The 20844-nt window shown below is 37.7% G+C and overlaps 2 protein-coding genes across 2 annotated transcripts in view; one reads left to right on the top strand and one right to left on the bottom strand.

Moving 5' to 3' along the window:
* Window positions 1-20844, bottom strand: part of pitx1 (paired-like homeodomain 1) — a 554834-nt gene that overhangs the window by 224291 nt on the left and 309699 nt on the right. The window lies entirely within an intron of this gene.
* Window positions 15307-20844, top strand: part of sec24a (SEC24 homolog A, COPII coat complex component) — a 73204-nt gene continuing 67666 nt past the window's right edge. Inside the window, 1 exon segment of the mRNA XM_028812852.2 lies at window positions 15307-15648. The gene's annotated coding sequence lies outside the window, so the exon portion shown is untranslated.

The raw sequence follows: 20844 nt of genomic DNA on the forward strand, positions 1-20844 counted from the left end.
GTACCAGACCACTGTGTAGAGGGAGCAAATCATTGCAACAAGCGTTTGATTAATCAGTATGTCTATCCCTCTGTCCTCCACTATGGTTACAAGCTCTGAGTAGTGATCTAAAGAATGAAATTGCAAGTATAAGGTGCTGAAATGAGGCTCCTGCACAGAGTTGTTGGAAGGTGAGGAGCTCAGCACTGTAGAGGGCCTGGACATAGAAACACTGCATCTCTGGATCAAAATGAGATAGCTGTCTTTCATCATGTAATTAGATCAACCTCCAGGCACCGCTTTCAAAGTATGGCCTACTGGGACAAGACACAGGAATTCTGTGAAAGGTATGCAGGAAGTTGCTGAAGATATGGTGGTCTGGTCTCTGGACCTCAACAGTTACTACCACGGTCCATAATTGTACTGAAAATAAACTTTTTATTTTTCCAATTTGGTATTTTTCTTTATTTAATGTGAACCTAAATGTTTGCATTTTAAAGAAATTATATTTCATCATTATGTAGTAAAGGGGTTGTCTTCTTTCTTTGTTTCTAGGAGATATATTATTTATCTTAATATTATACAATAATTGTTATGAGTAAATCTGCCTTGTAGATGCAGGAAATGCCAGAGAGAAAAGAATGAAGAGTCAGGATAGCATGTAAAATTGCACAGCAAGCTGGCCCAGATGGTGTTGTAGCCACTTACTAAAAGTATAAATATCACTGTCCCTGTGTGCCATAAAAACACACCTTAAGAAAACTACCAAGAAAACTAAGTAAATATTTAATTGAAATTGACTTCTTTCACCAAAGAATGCTTGGCAATGCTACTCATGTTTTACATCTTTTCCACTGTTAACACACTTAGACCCATACTACTTTGCTTATCAAAGTAGCAGGTTACTGGATAAATGTCATCTCTTTGGCTGTTTACTCACTGGCATTTGAAGAGATGTGCTGATGTGTTCCATTTATTGATTACAGTAATTCAATAATATATTCCCTTACTTTAAGATGAAAAGTTACAAAACGGGTTCAGAGAAACTTCACTTGTAGCTGTGTACTGTAGTCCTACTGAGGTGGTAAAGAGGGTAACAAAACCTCATCAGTACTGATGTTACTTGAAACATGTCATAACAGCTGCCTTAGCCCCAGGTTGTTCTCAATATTTGCTAATGACTACACAAGCAAATAAAACGATAACTACATTTCTAATTTTGTTGAAGGTACATTGATCAGGTAAGGTGGAAAAACTGTCAACATGGTATTGTAAGTGGTCCTGAACAATAAAGCGTTGTATGTGTGCATGTTTTATCTTCTGGCTATCATATTTATCCTGAGCAACACAACAACATTAAACCCATAACACCCTCCAAAATGGTCATAGCATTTTCAACCGCAGCTTCTTCTGAACACCAACCTTTTCTTACTTTGATTAAATCGAGTCCATCTTACTTTTTCCCATACAGATTTCAGGGAAATGGAAAGCAGGAAGAAACTATATGAAATTAGTTATCTACAGGCATATTTGTGCACATATTCATACTCACCCAAACCATTCTGTTTTATAACCATCAATTAACCTAGCATCTGCAGTTTTAGGATGTGGAAGGGAGAAAGAGTATAATAAGAAATCACAAAAATACACAGAAATTACATACTAATTCTGCACATCCCACACTCAAACCTGGAATAGAATCCAGGACTAGAGGAAACTGGTAATGACTTGTCACAGAATGCAGGTGTTTTGAACTAGATGGCTGAAATCTCCAGGACTGTGATTGTGTCTGACTTTGCCTTTGATTTTCTCTCCAACAACTGGCTGTGGACCTCCAAAGGTTTGTTTCCTCCAGTGATGCTACAAACTGGAGTTTTTGGTAATCTTAACTCTGTTGTCAAATGGCCATAGTTCAACAATTAATTGGTAGATTTTTTTGGTTTCAATTTGTTGTTCAGTTTCTATATTGTTTTCTGTGTGTTTTAACAAATATGTCTTTATGTGTACTAATTCTGTACAGGCAGGCTCAATTATGGCTCACACTCATGACCCACCAGAGGCAGTAGTGGAAGAGAGAATGAAGACTACACTTGGTGTCATTTTGAACAACACTGTACACTCACTTTGACACACAAGCATGAAGTAGGCTACTTTCAGCCAACATGACTCAGCAGAAGTGCGTCAAGGAAACGCTACTAGGGCAAATTGATCCCAAATGCAAAACACCTGCATAGTGTCTCACTGTGACTGCCAAGTCAGAAGTTTGTCTTCTTCTTTCTTTTTAAGTGATTCAAGTGTATATATGAGGTCTTGTTGTCTGTTATAATACATATTTATTGTACAGTACACCTCTGCACTCGCACTCGGCAAAAACTGCTATACAAAATAAACGGAACTGAATTATTGAAGACAGAGACAAAATGAAAGCACCACAAGAAACCGACAAGCATGTATCCGAGTCGAATCCACAGGGTCTGTCTAATCACTTTTCCACGGTGCTGCACCAATTTATAATGAATAATCATATAATTTGAAGATAGAAAAATCTATGCTTTTCGCATCAAGATATAATCCCATCCCCGCATATCGTTATGTAAAAAAGTACAAAACATTCCGATGATTTGAAGTTTAAATGAGAAGAAAACCTGAGCTCGTTATTAACAGTAAAATATTAGCAAGCAAGTAAAATCTTTAAAACTGTCTCGCAAAAAATAAATGTTCAGATAATTTAACTAAGTTGTTTTGTTTTTTAACGCAATATCGCGCCAGACTTTAGTGTCGAACGCACGTCTGCCACCAGTTCAAAAGTTTCAACGCGATTATAAATGCTTTACCTTTTCATTAATTTATTAATGCTAATCTTTGAAAACTTCTTTACTACATTAAAACATGTTTATAAGCTTTACATTCTCTAAGGATTTCATTAGCCAGCTTCAAGATGAAACCCGAACAGAACCAATTTAAAATTTCTCGCTCAAATAAGAAATTAACGACGAGGCATGCGTTGTCACACTAAAATACCTCCGTCTAGAAAACGATGATATAACTCAAACTGCCCCAGCATTTTTTTATTATAAATAGTATTTGCCTTCATTTTACTGTGGATATTAATATTTTTCATGACTTAAACCATACATCGCCTAAGAAAAATATAAGGAGGATTTTATCCAGGTCATATTATGCTGAGAATAAGGATAATATTGTATTGAGAATAATAATATTTAACATAAAACAGTATGAATTAGCATAAAATGACCTATTTCGTGGCGTTGATTAGAAATATAATGACTGAAATAAATGTTGCGTCAAATACCTGAAATGTTAAAATGTGTGCATCAATTTAAATGTTTAAAGTCTAAATATTACAGCTTGCAATAGAAATGTGTAATTTACCACTGTGATAAAGCTTCACAGAGGGGTTGATCACTAGTAAAAGACCAGAAATCAAATATAACATCATATTCATAATCACTGGCCTCTAAAATTATACCTCACATGCTTATCTCTGAAATTTGTAATTTTTAACCTACTGGGAGTGGCTGTTAGGGGGCTAGGACCACTGGTAAATAAACAAATATCAAAAATGATCTCATAATCAGCAACTTTGAGATAGATAGATAGATAGATAGATAGATAGATAGATAGATAGATAGATAGATAGATAGATAGATAGATAGATAGATAGATAGATAGATAGATAGATAGATAGATAGATAGATACTTTATTAATCCCCAAGGGGAAATTCACATACTCCAGCAGCAGCATACTGATAAAAACAATATTAATTAAATAGTGATAAAAACACAGTGCTAGTTAAAAAGTGCAAGGTGGAGAGTGTGAGGCAGGTATAAGTCAATAACATTGTATAATGTTAACGTTATACCACCACCACCCCTCTAACCCCCCAAGGTGGAATTGAAGAGTCGCATAGTGTGGGGGAGGAACAATTTCCTCAGTCTTTCAGTGGAGCAGGACAGTGACAGCAGTCTGTCGCTGAAGCTGCTCCTCTGTCTGGAGATGATACTGTTCAGTGGATGCAGTGGATTCTCCATGATTGACAGGAGCTTGCTCAGCACCCGTCGCTCCGCCACAGATGTCAAACTGTCCAGCTCTGTGCCTACAATAGAGCCTGCCTTCCTCACCAGTTTGTCCAGGTGTGAGGCATCCCTCTTCTTTAAGATGCCTCCCCAGCACACCACTGTGTAGAAGAGGGCGCTCACCACTACTGTCTGATAGAACATCTGCACATCTTATTGCAGATGTTGAAGGACACCAGCCTTCTAAGGAAGTATAGTTGGCTCTGTCCTCTCTTGCACAGAGCATCAGTATTGGCAGTCCAGTCCAGTTTATCATCCAGCTGTACTCCCAGGTATTTATAGGCCTGCATCCTCTGCACACAGTCACCTCTGATAATCACGGGGTCCAGGAGGGGCCTGGGCCTCCTAAAATCCACCACCAGCTCTTTGGTTTTGCTGGTGTTCAGTTGTAGTTGGTTTGAGTCGCACCATTTAACAAAGTCCATGATTAGGTTCCTATACTCCTCCTCCTGTCCACTCCTGATGCAGCCCACGATAGCAGTGTTGTCAGCAAACTTTTGCACGTGGCAGGACTCCGAGTTGTATTGGAAGTCTGATGTATATAGGGTGAACAGGACCGGAGAAAGCGCAGTCCCCTGCGGTGCTCCTGTGCAGCTGACCACAATGTCAGACCTGCAGTTCCCGAGACGCACATACTGAGGTCTGTCTGTAAGATAGTTCACGATCCATGCCACCAGGTATGAATCTACTCCCATCTCTGTCAGCTTGTCCCTAAGGAGCAGAGGTTGGATGGTGTTGAAGGTGCTAGAGAAGTCCAGAAGCATAATTTTTACTTCACCGCTGCCTCTGTCCAAGTGGGGGAGGGATCGGTGTAGCATGTAGATGATGGCATCCTCCGCTCCCACCTTCTCCTGGTATACGAACTGCAGAGGGTCGAGGGCGTGGCGGACCTGTGACCTCAGGTGGTGAAACAGCAGCCGCTCTATGGTCTTCATCACATGTGACGTCAGGGCAACAGGCCTGAAGTCATTCAGCTCACCAGGACGTGATACCTTTGGGACTGGGGTGATGCAAGATGTTTTCCAAAGCCTCGGGACTCTCCCCTGTTCCAGGCTCAGGTTGAAGATGCGCTGTAGAGGACTCCCCAGCTCCAACGCACAGGCCTTCAACAGTGGTGGCGATACTCCATCTGGACCCACTGCTTTGCTGGCATGAAGTCTCCTCAGCTCTCTGCTTACCTGGGCTGCTGTAATTATGGGTGGGGGAAAACTCTCTCCTATGTTGGTATCAGCAGGAGGATGGGTGGAGGATGCAGTACTCTGAGGTGAGAGTGAGAGTGGGTTAGGGTGGTCAAACCAGCAAAAAAACCTGTTCATCAGGTTTGCTTTCTCCCTGTCTCTCTCGATGAAGGCACCCCACTTCGAGCTGCAGCCAGTGATGATCTTCATCCCATCCCACACTTCCTTCATGCTGTTATTCTGCAAAACAACACTCCACATGCCTATATTACCAATTGCACATTTTTTCAAAGTTTTTTTTGAAAATGGCTAAATTTGACCCCTTGTATGCTATTAGGAGGTGAATCCCTGAGGTTGGTTTATGGGACATACACAACTTCAAGTTCTTGTGATCATTTTTGTTGAAGATACCTATTGCCTCTTTATCCTAAGGGTGTATTGTTCTAGAAATAGTTTCTTTTTGAGTTCAGAGGGCCAAAAAGGGGGGTGGGGTGGGGTGGTTGAGATGGATGATCCCAAAAAGCTCAACATCTTGCATAATAAGACATAAAGACGACAAGAACAGTTCATCATATGTAGGGATTTTCTCATAACGGCGAGTCAGGAGGTTTCTGACAAAACTCTGTACTGATTTCAAAGCGTTCATAAGTAATTCTTAATAACACGATAGATTGTGTTGTGATACTCCTAAGATACTAGACATAACTGGACAAACTAGTAAAATTTCAAAGACTGAAACATAACTTTGTCAAACCAGCTTAATGCAGAAGAGGGTGGCAGGGATACATAGGTTCAAACAGACACTCCATGAAAAGCTTTTGTAATGAGTAATTAAATTGAAGTAATCTGGACCACATATTGAACTATTTGATTGGCATAAAGGTGTGACTTAGTAGGAATCTGAGTCTGTTATATTATATTCAAAATTCATTCTAGTTAAACTGACAAAGTCTACAATGTATTGTATGCTGTGAAATATCAAATCTCAGAAGCAGTCTTTCAGGTCAAGACTTGTGGGGATCTAGAACAAAGCACAGATAACTGAAGACGACCCCTTTAAAACCTTTAAAAATGATCTCATTAAAGACAATTTACTACTAGCTAACCAAACAAGCTTGCAGGAGCAAATGGTCTTTTGTTTTTTTCAAAAATATTATGTTGTGTCAGATTGCAATTATACATTTATATTTTTCTCTTATAGTAAGTTAGGTTAGATTAATGGAATCTTGGAAAGTGAGAGGATGTCTGAGGAGTGGAGAAGAAGTGTGCTAGTGCCGATATTTAAGAATAAGAGGGATCTGCAGGACTGCAGTAACTACAGGGGAATAAAATTGATGAGCCACAGCATGAAGTTATGGGAAAGAGTAGTGGAACCTAGGTTAAGAAGTGAGGTGATGATTAGTGAGCAGCAGTATGGTTTCATGCCAAGAAAGAGCACCACAGATGCAATGTTTGCTCTGAGGATGATGATGGAGAAGTTCAGAGAAGGCCAGAAGGAGTTGCATTGTGTCTTTTTGGACCTGGAGAAAGCATATGACAGGGTGCCTCGAGAGGAGCTGTGGTATTGTATGAGGAAGTCGGGAGTGGCAGAGAAGTACGTAAGAGTTGTACAGGATATGTATGAGGGAAGTGTGACAGTGGTGAAGTCTGCGGTAGGAGTGACGGATGCATTCAAGTTGGAGGAGGTATTACAACAGGGATCGGTTCTGAGCCCTTTCTTATTTGAAATGATGATGGACAGGTTGACAGACGAGATGAGACAGGAGTCCCCGTAGACTATGATGTTTTCTTGATGACAATCTGTATCGATAGTAGGGAGCAGATTGAGGAGACCCTGGAGAGGTTGAGATATGCTCTAGAGAGGAGAGGAATGAAGGAGAGTAGGAACAAGACAGAATACATGTGTGTAAATGAGAGGGAGGTCAGTGGAATGGTGAGGATGCTGGGAGTAGATCTGGTGAAGGTGGATGAGTTTAAATACTTGGGATCAACAGTACAGAGTAATAGGGATTGTGAAAGAGAGGTGAAAAAGAGAGTGCAGGCAGGGTGGAATGGGTGGAGAAGAGTGTCAGGAGTAATTTGTGACAGATGGGTATCAGCAAGAGTGAAAGGGAAGGTCTACAGGATGGTAGTGAGACCAGCTATGTTATATGGGTTGGAGACGGTGGCACTGACCAGAAAGCAGGAGACAGAGCTGGAGGTAGCAGAGTTAAAGATGCTAAGATTTGCACTGGGTGTTCCGAAGATGGATAGGATTAGAAATGAGTACATTAGAGGGTCGTCTCAAGTTGGATGGTTGGTAGAGCTGCCAGGGAAGAGGAAAAGAGGAAGGCCTAAGCGAAGGTTTATGGGTGCGGTGAGAGAGGACATGCAGGTGATGGGTGTAACAGAGCAAGATGCAGAGGACAGAAAGATATGGAAGAAGATGATCCGCTGTGGCAACCCCTAACGGGAGCAGCCGAAAGAAGAAGAAGTAAGTTAGGTTAGATTAGGTTAGGTTAAGGAGAATTTTTATTATCCCAGAGATAGGTTTGTCTACAGCAGACAGTACAAAACGTAAGGAACTGTAACATAAATACAAGAAAAAATATGCCAAGATACAATAACTAACAACCATTCTTAATTAAAGAATGCAAACATCACTTGGAAATCTAACAGTCTGTTTTAGTTTATTCAGCACATTTTCAGTCAATTCAGATATGTGAATACTATTTCTTCATAGCTCCAGTGACCTAGATTTGATTCCAGACCTAGTAACTGTGTGTGGAGTTTGGGTATTCACCTCAGACTCACATGTGTTTTCTCTGGGCACTCTAGTTTTCTTACACATCGAAAGATGGGCACATTATAATTAATTGGTTTGAGCCATTGTAGTTATATGCATGAGTGTGCCCTGTGATGGCCTTCTATCTAGTTTTGGGTTGATTAAAGTTTTACATTCAATGATTCTCTTAAAAACTCTTAGTATCCCAATACTCGTATAATAGAAAAGTTATTGTCAGAAAATGTATGCAATTTTAGTAAAATCATAGGAAATTAAACATTCTAATCTATCTTGATTATTTTCATTATAAAGTACCAGAGGCAAATCTGCTAGAAGCTGCTCTTTTTAGTCTAGACACACAGCAACATCTAATATGCTCTAATTAAAAGAATAACCCAAATTCATTTGGACAGAGAAATTAACTATAAAGTGATGGAGTAAGGTAGTGGCTATCACTGATGAAGCCTCAAGAGCTTGAGGTTCAGCTCATAACAGTGGCATCATTAGAGCTTTCATGCTCTTGCTGGATTCACATTTTTTTTTCTGGACACTCCAATCTCCTCCCATATGTTAAGCTTGCTCAGGTTAGGTTAATACATTAACTCCACATATAGTCAGTATGAGTGAGAATGGATAAGTCAAGTGTTGGACTGATATCTTGAAAAGGGATGGTTTCTGTCTTGTACCTCATGCTGCCAAAAATGCATGTAGTTCCTTGCTGTAATGGAAAAGAAGTTTCAATAAAATAGATGGATGAATGGAATTTTAGGCACACTGAACACAATTAAACATTTATTTTTTTATGCAAGAAGCACCAAAATATACTGTAGATAAATAGAAAGGTAAGAATAATTATTAACTCTTTTTGGATAAGCAGAATTAGCAAAAATGGCTTTCATTTTCTAAAAAATACAAAAATAAATGGATAGCTAAATTGAAAAGTTAATATTTAGAGTAATTAAATCATTAACAGGACAGTAAAATGTTTAAATAAACATCCAATAAATACAAATAAAATGAATAGTTACATAACCTAAACAAGCAAACATAAATAAAAAGGAGTACAAATCTGAATTCAGAAAGATATGCTTATGCATACATGCATAAATACACTCATAACCAGTTTGATGGACAAGTTATAAGTGAATACATATAGAAAGACAGAAATATATTGACAACCAAGTGTACAGAGTAAAATATACTACACTTTATGTACATATCAATAGTATTTTCTTACTTTTTTCCAGAAAATTATTTTGACATTAATATTAATATTTTAATGAAGATGTTACCATTTCTTTTCTAATTATAGAAAATAATTTGCAGTTTGTGTTGCTTCCTACTGGTTAACAAACTTGTGTGTTTCAAATCTATCCAACAATAACACAAAGCTGAAGTGCTTTTCACAATACATCATTTTACAGTATATCAAACCATGATGGAGTTTGTCATTACTGCAAAATTTCATCAACTGGATCAGCTGTTCAGCTTACTGTACATGGAAAATCTGGCCTCTCATTCATTTCTACATTTGGCTTTGGCATAGAGGTGAAACCAGAAAAAAGGCTATGAATACATAGTGTCAAGGAAATTATTCATTGATTATACTACATTTTCTACATTCTTTTGTAAGGTTATTTTAATTTGATATATCTCATGTTAACCACTTTATTTATTTAGTGCAGTCTTGACCATATGAGAAATGCAAATAACCACTCCAAACATTTCAGTTCATATAAAGAATTCACATAATATCTTAAGGAAGTGATTATATAGGAAAAGTTAATTTAAAAAATTTATTGGAAGATCACCCTGTTATATTTAAGTTGGTATTATGTTTCAGCAGCTGGCAGAATGGTTAGAGTTCCTCATTCACATTTCAATTAAACTTTCTACAAGTCGAGGCCTAATCACTGCCATTTTTTGATGTTTGTGAACCTGTGTGGGTGTTTCTTTAATAACATCCCATTTTCTTCCAGATCCCATGTATGGCCAGAACACACTGAATGGAGTCTCTAAAACAGTCATGTATGAGTGACTATGGCTGAGTGTATGCAAGATTTTTGCCCAGTAATCTGCATCTACAGTTGTTTTTAGACTTTCAACCAAACCTTATCATCCCGTATGATAAATATCCCCTTTAATGCACTCCAACGTATATGAAGTCTTATAGTACTAATTAAAAATATTAGTAACTGCTTTGTGTTTGTTAACTTTCGCTCCAGATGAATTGTAACCTCTGAAATTACGCTGCATTTTGTTTATATGTTGAGGTAAAATCTTATTAATCTCTACATTAGTCAATATGTATAGAAATTAATTTAATAAAATCTTTTTCAGCTGGTAATGATTACCTGGGATTCGCATTGTTAGTTAAATAGGTGGAGCTTGACAGTTTTACGATCAGAATAATGGGAGTGTAGTTACAGATAGCAATACCTTTGTAGTTTCAGTATTTAAGAGAGCACAGCAAACTATTATCAATAAAAAAGTAATTATTTTATGGGTTACTATTATGTACTAGCAAAATAAAGGAATATTGACTCCAAAACAGGTTAGGGATATCTACCCTAACCTAATATCCAAATATGTTGTGGTCCTTGATAAACTATCAAGGCCACTATCAAAGCATTTTAGATACTAAAGCAGGTGGTGTTATCTAAAGCAAGGTTTAATACAAAAAAATACCTCCATCAATTATAAGCTTTAATAAATCATATTGGGAATTAGTCCTGAAAGTTTTATCATTCATATTGATTGCATATATATTATCAAAATGTATTCAGCTTAGGAAAGAGTTGCCAGGCAAAGGAAAAAGAGGAAGGCCTAAGAGAAGGTTTATGGATGTGGTGAGAGAGGAATGCAGGTGATTGCTGTAACAGAGCAAGATGCAGAAGACTGGAAGATATGAAAAAAGATAATCCACTGTGGCAACTCCTAACAGGAGCAGCCAAAAGAAGAAGAAGAAGAAATTCTAATTCCCAATAACTATGATATAATGCCCTTCAAGGTCCAATGTTATCTCACAAGATATGAAGAGGATTGCTTTCTGAATCAAAATTCTAAATCTTACTACTCTACTGACCATAGTGAGAGTGAAAGACTTCTTCAACCCAGTCCTTTTTAACTAAATTTATCCTGCAGGAATACTAAATTTAACTTTAAAGAACTAAGAATATGCTTTTTTCCCCTTTTACATTCATGACTGAGACCTTCAATATTCTCATTTACAAATTGCAATAAATGGTCACTATATTTTTATTTAAAATTGTACACTTTATGATTCAAAATTGAAAATAAAAATACAGTAATGTGTTAAAACCTTTAGATTTAATAAAATGAGCTTTTTTCTCTTTTAAGAGTTTCACCTGCAAAATCCAGCAACCAACAGTGTGACTAGCAAATTGTTAGAAGGTACATTTGAGTATAGAATAAGGTAGATGTGACTAGCTATCTCTTCTCTTCCCACTTCATCCCCAATTCTGTCTGTTGTTGGTATTTTATACTGTCACTATCTGCAGGAGACAAGCAAAAAAGAATTTCAGTGTTATGTACACATGACAAAAAACTTGAACTTTTAAGATGTATTTGTTCTGCAAGCAACAGATGCAACAGTCTCATTTTTTTTTTCATTTCTCATACACTAAGTTATACAAGGTGAGGCACTGGGGAATTTTGACATGGGGTGACAACCTGTGAATACACAGGTGATGTCAAACAGGGGAGACAAAAGCAAAGAAATTCAATAGGTGAACTATTTGAAAATTCAAAACAAACCACAGATAAAAGGTTTAACACAGACAAGAATTAGGCCAGTAGATTGTAAATGCAAAACAGGCTGCAGTAAACTTCAAAAATGTAATTATTAAAATGATTTTTAAAAGAATTAAGAAAATGTCAGTGGTGGCATGGTGTTCCAGTGCCTCACAGATCCAGCATCCTGTTTTTCAATTCCACACCGAGCCATTGTCCTATTTGAGTTTGCATGTCACCCCCATTAATGTGTGAGTTTTCTTCCCACATGTTCAAAGATGTGTATCTTAGATTAATTTACAACTGCAAATGTGTACCTGTGTCAGTGTAAGTGTGAGTTTGGGAAAGTAAGTGACAGAGCCTTGAAACAGATTAGCTCTGTGACTAGTGTTGCTGTGATAAGCAGCAACCATCCATTACCCTGAATCAGATTAAACAGGTTTGAGAATGTTATATTATATTATTGGCAATGCTAAACTGGCTCCTGATGCATGTGTGTGTTTGCCCAGTGATGCGCTGGCACCCTGTCCAGGGATTGTTCCTGCCTTGCACCTGATGTTTGCTGTGATAGAGTCCAGCCCTGCTCTGGATAAGTGTGTTTGGAAGATGGAAGGGTGGGTGGGTATTAAGTTATGTAAAAAAATTTCAGGCCCACTTAAAAAAACTTGAGCAAGTGGAAAGAAATGCCCTGTGCAAACTTTAAAATTAAATAAATGAAAACGCATTTAGAGGGTTGTGTAATGTTGGTGACCACTTTTTAAAAAAATTACAGTTGCACAAGACTTGTAACTAAAAATCAGAATTCTTAAACCTTACACAAAATATCAGGACTGAGCCAGCTTGAGCATTGCTTTAACAACTAACAATTAAAATCAGTCTGCATAATGGTGGGATCGGTGGCATTTTTGCTGACTTTGATAAGATGTGAAACAAATAATTATGTAAATACACAAGTACACACACACACACACACAAGCAGTACTGATTTTTTTTATAATAGAGAGATAAAATGTAGTAATTATTTTTCTTTTATAAAGGTTGGTAACTAAGCTGTTTTTATATGCTTCTCTATATAATAAAAAATAATCTGTCATTATTTAACTAGTGGTAAATATTTGTCAAATTAATTTTCATTGATTTGTCTTAATTGTCCTAAGATCAGCGTGTGTATGTGTGTGATGCAATGTCTTTAGGTGAATGCTACTGGGATAGGTATCATCTTCCTCATCCCTAAAAGGATATTTGGGTGGGTCAATGGATGGATGAAGCTTTTAGAACTTTTGCTGGACAAATCTCTCACTTGAAAGGCTCATATCAAATTTAGGCTAGGCTATTTATATTTTACTTCATCAGTCCAATACTAAGAAGAGCAGGAAATCACACCCTAATAAAATTACATGTCTTACTGTGATTTGCTTTTTCAGTGCCAAACAGAAAAGCCTTTGAGGAATTGATCTAAGGTTTCAAAATTCTGAGTGTTACAAACAACAGGTAAATTCTGAAACATATACTGGAGTACATATTGGAAAACAAGATATGCTTTAAAGGTTGAAAGTAAGAAAGAATAGAATATGCTCTCAGAGATAGAACAAAATATCCATTCAGATAGTTGTGGGAGATATTTATGATACAGGATTGATAAAACTATCTCCTAGCCAAACATCCCTAAATCACTTACATGAATTTCTTGCATTTGTGTACATTTTCTGTGTCAAAGGCTTGGACGCACCCAAAAATGTTCATGTTTTTGATAGAAATTGACACCAGTGTCTTCCACAACAGAAAAAAGATGACTCCAGGATGCTGACCATACTATGCTTGTCCATTCATCTCATGTGCAATGTCTTTGCTCTTTTGTTCATTTGAATCTTTCTTTTTATTTATTTCAGATACAACTTTCTTTAAAACTCTGGCTATTACACCAGCATCATGGAGTTATCCTCTTACTTTTGCCTATAACACTTGCATTTGGTGTGTATTTAAGGAAGAACCCAAATAACGACCTGTAAAGCGTTTGTTAAACTACAGACACTGGTGTTCTTAATCCTCTCAATTCTGCAAAACGGCAATAGATTAACATGTTTTTTTTTTAGAAAGTATTTCGTTTTGGCCATTTTGAACCTAGAAAATAATTGTAAGAATGCCAGTACCTTGCAACCCAAGTGAACAGAATAACAGGATTTGTCTGTGCTAATTCAATTACAATGGTTTCTCCAGTAACAAATTAACATTTAAATTTAAAATTAACATTTGAATAATTAAAGATACGCTAACAGAGTTGACCACTAGGATACAAAAGGAACGGCTACTGAAAATGGGGCTTTGCCGGCATATCAACATTAATAAAAGGATAAGGGTTTGTGTGTCCGTCCGGTTGCTATGTCTCTGTCATTCCAAAAGATAGCATAAAACAAACATTTTGAGTAATAAAATGCAGTATATTTGTCATTCCAATAGATGGTACATCACAAACGTTAACAATGCTTTTATGAATCCCATATCCAATGGCATTTAAGACAAGCCATATGTAATGGTACACTGCAAACGATAATGCCAAGGTCTACGTTAATTACTTAGATTTCAATCCGTCTTAGACGAATAGCACAACTAGTGTGAATGATAAATTAAAAATCAGTTATGTCTTGGGTTGTACTTTTGAATTCATTTACTGGCATTTTGATAAAAAATATCAATTTCTACCAAAAATATAATTTCTGTTTGTCCAAACATTTAGCTGGCAGCGTTCTAAAACTGATTATTCAATGCGCATATCAAACGTTACTGAACAAGTCTTTTATCTCATTAGTTTCAGGTTGGTTACACTTGTACTCTTAATATAAACACTGTAGTATTTAAGAAGAAAAACAGATAAAGCTGCTAGGAACACTTACATAAGAACCAAGAATATAGTATAGTACCACTTAACGGATTTAAAAAAATCCCGGGATCAGTGTTACTTTTACTGATAATGAATGCAAAATTAGATCGACAACGACTCCAACAATCTCGGTTTCAGTTACATACAGAATGTTCTGTGATTTAAGCTTATCGTTCCTTTTCAGTAAGTCTTAAACCGTACCATTTTTCTTCTTCAGGGTACTTAAGCTTGCCACTTCAAATAGTTCAACTTGTATGTGCTTCGCTGACAAGCAGTGTTACTTGCGGACACAACGTTTTGGTAATTTTTAGTTAGAGATCTATTTATTTAAGAGGTCTTTGTATTTTACATTATCCACTTAGGGTTTTCTCACGTTGACTAATCCAGATATAAGTACAGATGCGGTATTTGGCCAACTGATGTGCACTACTTGGTTCGATAACCCTCTAAAAAAACATACCAAAGTGAACGTCAAGCAGAGATGGACAGTTTGAACGGTACACAACTTAAAGTGTATTTACACCGTAGAATATATCAGAGACTCGCAGTGAATCTTTAAGACAACTTCCTCCCGACCTCAGTACTTCAGCTACACCTGCGAACTCTACAGCCGAAGGAAGTGCCACGTGTACAGAGTGCGCATGCGCCACGTTTGTCGACTTCCTGCGCCAGGGCAGGAGGATTTGCGCGAGAGCTTTTCAGTGGCTGGGCCTACGACCCAAGAGCGGTCGGGGTAGGGCCGTCAACATGCCGCTTTAATACACCTTAAAACCTGCTTTTTGCTACCTGAATTTTGGTAGCATTGTAATTTAACGGGCCGCACTTCGAAGCGGTCACTTTAATGAAAGAGTTTTTTTTTTTTGTTTTTTTTTTTACATTTTTTTTTCAAAGTCCGCGATTGACGTGAAACCCGATCTTAGGGTGTCTCAGTTTCACGATGTCCGATACTGGGTTTAGTACGCAGAATGGTTCTGAAGGCGGGGAGCATTACACGAACGGTAAGCGGACACGTCTGTAACTTTATTATATCTGTCCTCTCATCGTTTATGTATTAAGGCGAATTGTGACGCGAGCTGTTATTTATTTGTTGAAAAGTGTGTATGTGTTTACTGAATATTGAAGGGTTAGTAGCTGTTGTATTTTGCCACCTATAAAGAAAAATGAAAGAAATAAGAAATTGGTGTATATAGTTTTACGAACCACTGTAGAAAAATTGTGGGTGAAGCGAGACAGCTGAGTTACAGATTTACTAGCACAACACTGGTTGAGCAATTCGACAAGTTGCGTGGTTTCGTCAAGTAATGATCACGGCTGTTAAACGTCATTACGAGACGAGGTAATTGTAGTGACAGATTTTACAGGAAAACTACTAGTTTCTTTCATTACAGGCCCTAAAAAGTTTACTTTAATTAGTGTCACAAATCTGTATAATGTTCGGTGTTTTTAAAGAGTATTTTGTTATGTGTAAAAATGTGGTGACTAAAGTCATAGGAGTGGTTTATTTGAGAAACTCATTTATTAATTCGCCATCGGATCTTAAAATTGGTAAAGGAGATGTTATATTGACTAAAGTGACCAAAACCTTCAGTTTACGATATTCATTGGAATAAGTACTAATAAGTACTAAATACTCTGAATCACTTCCAAACATAGTTATGTGTACTTCTGAATTTGTTTAGTTTGAATCATAATGTTGTAGAATTCTAAAGATAATAAATAGTGTGAAGTGTACAGTTTAAAATAAGTTGGGATTTTTTTTTTTTTTTGTTATTTTGAAATTTTATAACGGGTAGTATATTGTGCTGACTAGCGACTTAAAATTGAATCACAAGACTACTGCTTCGCAATTCACCCCTGACGTGCAGACTGAAAAAAGAGAAAAACAACGAGAACGTTTAAGCGCTGTCCTTAAATGTATATTGCATACAAAATTAACTTGTATTAAAATATGAATATGAAACTGCTACACTAAAACAAATAATACATTCATGTTCTTTCTACAAGTGAAATGACATTTCCAAAAAATGGTTTGTATATAAGATGTAATGGCAATAATTACAAGTGCTACAGGTGGGCAGCAGGAACGTCAATTAAAAATAACAGATGGGATACTGTACTACAGGAAGCAACCTTTAGAAAGGATTTAGGTGTTTATGTTGAAACAAAGTTTTCATCGTCTAAGCCAGGTGTCCTCAATCACGGTCCTGGAGGGCCGCAGTGGCTGCAGGTTTTTGTACCAACCCAATTGCTTAATATGAAGCACTTCTTGCTCAAGTAACACTCCTGCTTCACTTTAGTTGTCTCGCACATTAAGATTTTGAACCCTTATTGCTTATTTTAGTCTTAAACAGCTGCAGTCTTGGTTTTTAATTGCCAATTTTTAATCGCCTAATTAGCAATAACATGCAAATGACAAAAGAGACCAGCATTTCTCCATTTAGCTTGTTACCATTTACACCTGTGTGTATTTATCATGCACTATTGGGTTTAATTAAATACTTGGAAGGAAAGTGAAGAGAAAAAATGTGAAGGCCTGAGAATTACTCCTCCATTTTAGCCTTCAAATCATTAGGATGATATCCTTAGAAAGGGGAAGAAAATCTAGGATACGAGAATTACCTGACATAGCAGAGGTAAAGCACTAACAAGTTATGAAATTAAATTATTGGCAAGAATTGCTTTCTAATTGAGCCACTGGGTTAGAACAAAAACCCGCAGCCACTGTGGCCCTCCAGGACTGTTATTGAGGACCCCTGGTCTAAGCAATGTGCAGAAGCAATTAAAAAGGTAAATATTAGTTTATATCACAAAAAGTTGAACAAAAATTAAGGGACATTATGCCTGGTCGATAGAATGCGTTAGTGAGGCCACATCTGGTGTATTTTGTGCAATAATTGAAGCTGTGCAGAGGAGAGCAACTAGATGTTTCCCATGATAAAATGACATTTTGTACTCATGACAGACTTATAGAATACAATTTTTTCAAAAGCAAGGGCGACTCCAGGACTTCAAAATACTTAAAGGCATTGATAAAGTAGATCCTGCTGAAGGCTTTAAGCATATGGGTGAATCATATATTTAAGAACACCAGTGGAAATTAAGATGAAGTGTGTCTAAGCTTGAAGCCAGAAGCACTTTTTTTAAGCAAACAGTTGCTGGAGTCTGGAACAAACTACCAAGACATTTAGATGAATCCGAAAGTTTAACAACCTTTAAGATGTACTTGAATGAGACATTGGAACAGCTTAGTTATTAGCTAAGCAAACATGCTTGATGGATTAAATGGTATCCTCTCGTTTGTCAATTTTTTTTATGTTGCTTTATTCTTATGTCACTGTATATTCCTAATACATTTTATTTATATAGCGCCTTTCCCATGCTCAAGGCACTTCAGAGTTTAAGATAGAACGGAAGGGTATATACATTGTACAAACCAGATAAATAAATAAGGAAGATTAAGATGGTAAATTCAGAGGAAAAAAAGCCTAACGGACAACATAATTGATGGTCTAGTACACACACCTAGGTTACATGAGCATCTTGACATAAAGGTAAACTGAGAGAAGGGTAATAAAGTCAAGTAGAGCTAAAAGCCTTCCTGAACAGATGAGTTTTGAGTTGTTTTTTTAAAAGAATTCATGGAGTCAGCTGACCTGATTAATTTTGGTAGGTCATTCCAGAGTTTGGGCGCTATACAGCTGAAGACCCTGTCACCCATGGAGTGTAGATTAGTGTGGGGCACAAGATTTGCCAGAATCAGAGGACCTTAGTGGGTGGACAGGCACATAGTGATGGAGATTATTATATATATATATATATAATATATATATATATATATACACACATATACAGTGGGTACGGAAAGTATTCAGACCCCCTTCAATTTTTCACTCTGTTATATTGCAGCCATTTGCTAAAATCATTTAAATTAATTCTTTTCCTCATTAATGTACACACAGCACCCCATATTGACAGACAAAAAAAAAGAATTTTTGAAATTGTTGCAGATTTATTAAAAAAGAAAAACTGAAATATCACATGGTCCTATTCAGACCCTTTGCTGTGACACTCATATATTTAACTCAGGTGCTTTCCATTTCTTCTGATCATCCTTGAGATCACCTTCATTTGAGTCCAGCTGTGTTTGATTATACTGATTGGACTTGATTAGGAAAGCCACACACCTGTCTATATAAGACCTTACAGCTCACAATGCATGTCAGAGCAAATGAGAATCATGAGGTCAAAGGAACTGCCTGAAGAGCTCAGAGACAGAATTGTGGCAAGGCACAGATCTGGTCAAGGTTACAAAAAAATTTCTGCTGCACTTAAGGTTCCCAAGAGCACAGTGGCCTCCACAATCCTTAAATGGAAGACGTTTGGGACGACCAGAACCCTTCCTAGAGCTGGCCGTCCGGCCAAGTTGAGCTACCGGGGGAGAAGAGCCTTGGTGAGAGAGGTAAAGAACCACCCAAAGATCACTTTGGCTGAGCTCCAGAGATGCAGTCAGGAGATGGGAGAAAGTTGTAGAAAGTCAACCATCACTGCAGCCCTCCACCAGTCAGGGCTTTATGGCAAAGTGGCCTGTCGGAAGCCTCTCCTCAGTGCAAGACACATGACAGCCCGCATGGAGTTTGCTAAAAGACACCTGAAGGACTCTGAGATGGTGAGAAATAAGATTCTCTGGTCTGATGAGACCAAGATAGAACTTTTTGGCCTTAATTCTAAGCGGTATGTGTGGTGACAACCGGGCACTGCTCATCACTTGTCCAATACAGTCCCCACAGTGAAGCAAGGCGGTGGCAGCATCATGCTGTGGGGGTGTTTTTCAGCTGCAGGGACAGGACGACTGGTTGCAATCGAGGGAAAGATGAATGCAGCCAAGTACAGGGATATCCATCCATCCATTTTCCAACCCGCTGAATCCGAAAACAGGGTCACGGGGGTCTGCTGGAGCCAATCCCAGCCAACACAGGGCACAAGGCAAGAACCAATCCTGGGCAGGGTGCCAACCCACCGCAGAGTACAGGGATATCCTGGACAAAAACCTTCTCCAGAGTGCTAAGGACCTCAGACTGGGCCGAAGGTTTACCTTCCAACAAGACAATGACCCTAAGCACACAGCTAAGATAACAAAGGAGTGGCTTCACAACAACTCTGTGACTGTTCTTGAATGTGTTCTTGCATGGCCCAGCCAGAGCCCTGACTTAAACCCAATTGAGCATCTCTGGAGAGACCTAAAAATGGCTGTCCACCAATGTTTACCATCCAACCTGACAGAACTGGAGAGGATCTGCAAGGAGGAATGGCAGAGGATCCCCAAATCCAGGTGTGAAAAACTTGTTGCATCTTTCCCAAGAAGACTCATGGCTGTATTAGCTCAAAAGGGTGCTTCTACTAAATACTGAGCAAAGGGTCTGAATACTTAGGACCATGTGATATTTCAGTTTTTCTTTAATAAATCTGCAACAATTTCAAAAATTCTTTTTTTTTGTCTGTCAATATGGGGTGCTGTGTGTACATTAATGAGGAAAAAAATTAATTTAAATGGTTTTAGCAAATGGCTGCAATATAACAGTGAAAAATTGAAGGGGGTCTGAATACTTTCCGTACCCACTGTATAATAACATAATTTAAAAAAATCCCCACTGATTCAAATGCCATTATTTGTATACCTTGTTTGACATAAGTATTTATGAAGAAGACCCTTCTCTGCCTCAAAAGCTTGCATATAGTAATCTGTTCAGTTAGCCAATAAAAGGTATCATTTTGCATGACTTCTCATTGCATCCATAATGGTTAACACAGTACAACAACCCATTACTATAGATGATGAAAGTTTAAATCTGACGTTGGCAGCAAAGAATGTACAAAGTGATTCTGTAGTCTTCTTTTCCTTATGTGCCTTCTTCAATGCAAGGTTGACAACCATGGGTTTCCACACACCTTCATCTTCTGCTTTTCTTTATGCTCCCCCACATTGTTTTATTTTGAAAAAGAGGAGATCTGGCCAGCCCTGGTAGATTGTAAGTCCGTTACCTTATACATACATTTCATTATAAGGGTTTTTAAATAATATTGAAAATCGTGTAAAACAGGGGTCCTCAATCACGGTCCTGGAGGGCTGTAGTGGCTGCAGGTTTTTGCTCCATCCCAATTACTTAATAAAAAGCACTTACCGCTCAAGTAACACT

This window comes from Erpetoichthys calabaricus, chromosome 11, assembly GCF_900747795.2.
Source record: "Erpetoichthys calabaricus chromosome 11, fErpCal1.3, whole genome shotgun sequence".
In the NCBI taxonomy this organism is placed as follows: Eukaryota; Metazoa; Chordata; class Cladistia; order Polypteriformes; family Polypteridae; genus Erpetoichthys; species Erpetoichthys calabaricus.